General features: G+C 33.3%; 1 pseudogene; it reads right to left on the reverse strand.

Annotated features, from left to right (window-relative positions):
* Positions 1-1,842, reverse strand: part of LOC111614685 — a 10,765-nt pseudogene extending 8,923 nt beyond the window's left edge.
* Positions 1,843-2,484: the final 642 nt, after the last annotated feature.

The raw sequence follows: 2,484 nt of genomic DNA on the forward strand, positions 1-2,484 counted from the left end.
AAAGTGAAAAAATAATCAAATTTCCACTTTTCTTGGAAATGCCTGTGCTCATCCGCAACCTTCCGTTTTTTTGTTTGCTTTTCCGACATGCTATTATGGATTAAAAATTTGAAAGTTAAAAAAATTTGTAGGAAAACTTAATTTTGAATAAAAAAAACTCTAATATTACCTTTTTCACAATAATATTGCACTCACGCCTTTCAAGAAACACAAGAATTGCTAAAATTGCTAGTTAACAGCTTACCAGTCTGACTGATTGTGTGACAGAAGCAAACACAAACAAGCACAGACCCGGCGCGTTCGTATTGCATGTTTGAACAAGTCGCCGACAAGTGTGTATCTCGTCACAAAAAATTGTTTCGGTTTAGTATGTACGTACTACCATTTTATTATAATTAATTTTATAACAATATATTGTTAGGAGAAAGTCGATAACATAAATTCAATTTTAAAAATGCTTGGCGGGCCGCGTAAACACGTTTAACAAGCCGCAAGCGGCCCGCGGGCCGCATGTTGCTCATCCCTGTATTAAACAATATCTCAAAATGAGTAAAGTTGAAGAAACGAAATGTGGCACTGTGATTTGCGCATAAAGGGGCATTAATACTATTACATTTTGGTTCTTAATTCAAGGTCGACAGGACGAAGACATAAAAGGGGTCATGTGTCATATCTCTTAATGAATATTTTACTCGTTATTAGCGTTCAAAATTAAAATAATAATAATAATAATAAAAACTCGTCTCTACCCTCAAAGTAAGCTCTTTTGTCATTTTATAATAGTACAGTAAAACCCGTTAAGATGTTCTCGCCTAAGATGTTAGAATATATATGGGGACATGATTTAGTTCAACCACTTTGACGCTTAATAACTAACTTCTGTGTTAAACCATCTGACTCCGATTCTAATCACTCTGACCACAGAAATTATTAGGCTTCAAACAGAGAGAAAAAATCATGCCCCCCATACAGTCTAACATCCACACATATAGAAAACACCTCGAATACAAGGTATTTTACATATTTCGAAATTTCAAGGAGTCGTGAGTTCAAAAATGTAAACATTTTAGAGGAAACATTTTTCGACTGAGGGCTACACTTTCCCTCTGTTATATATAACAGCCAGAAAAGTAAAAATTATCGAATACATATTTATATATTGACCTGTATCATTACTTACAGGAGTCTTTTAGCTTCGGAATAAAATGTTTCTACGTTCTAGCTTTATTAGAACTCTGTTTATTGAATCTTTTATTCTGTGGTCACGTGATGACAAGAATTTCTTGGTCTCTTTCGGTAACAAGTCCGTCCCTAGTCGGAGTCGGAGTTAGTCGGTAGATTTTTTGCGACTCCACAGCCCTGCTACAACAGTTAACATGAGTGCGTGGCGCCATCTGTTATGAAATTTTAGTATTAAAACCTATTTAGTATTTTTAACTATTATAAAATAGTAACAGTTTACTTTTGAGGTTATGAACAAGTTTGATTTTTAAAAAAATTGTAAATGCTAATAAGGAGTAAAATCGTCATCAAGTCCTACCCTACTCGACATATGACGCACGACCTTTTTTGTCTCTTAATACACTCGACCTTTAAACATCAAAATTTAATAAGATGAATCTCCCTAATACTCAAACCTCTCTACAAAATTTCAGAAATTTTCGACAAAAAGCACAGGAGTTATTAAGTTCCAAAAAGAATGAACAAAATCGTGCACTTCCCACACACACTAACGTCCATACATACCGAAAACCTCGAAATTTTTTGCATTTCTCGACGTTTCCTGGTTCCTAGCCCGAAAATGTAAAAGTCTTCAGGGGTCATTTTCTGACCGATCGCCATACTTTCTTTCTTTTATATATAACAGTGCAGGGAAAGTAATAAAAGAAAAATGCAAGAAACAGTACTGTACTTTCAAAATAAACTGTATAAAATAATTGTAATAATAAATTCTAAAAGATTTCTAATATTGCATTTTATGTAAGAACATTTCTCTTACAAATCATTCACTATTTGCTGCTAATGTGTTCGTTGTGTTTTATCGTGTACGTTTTACATTTCTTTGAATATTACAATTCTTCCATTAATTATTTCTGATGTTTAATTAAAAGCTTGATTTATATTATTATATAACATTTTAACTTTATAATTGGACATCGACAAGTTTTTTCATCTCTACTTTGTAACTCATATAATTGAAATTTTTTTTCTATGGCCAGGACACACGAAAGCTTCGTATCTCAACTAACGACTAAAGTTTGTCGTAATTTGCAATACGTCAAAATTGTCGTAACAGAAAATGCCGTAAATAGGCGTCGTTATTTCCCCGATTGACGAAAGCGCATTATAGTTTTGCAACAATCTATCACTTGTATGTGTGAATTTGCTTGATTGGACAAGGCGCATAAACCAAGATAAAATGTCACTGTCAAATTAGATCTGCCTGCGTTTCTATTACCGAACATTTTTACAATACTCTTAAAT

Source organism: Centruroides sculpturatus, unplaced genomic scaffold (assembly GCF_000671375.1).
Source record: "Centruroides sculpturatus isolate CEXI.00-Female unplaced genomic scaffold, Cexi_2.0 scaffold2007, whole genome shotgun sequence".
Lineage (NCBI taxonomy): Eukaryota > Metazoa > Arthropoda > Arachnida > Scorpiones > Buthidae > Centruroides > Centruroides sculpturatus.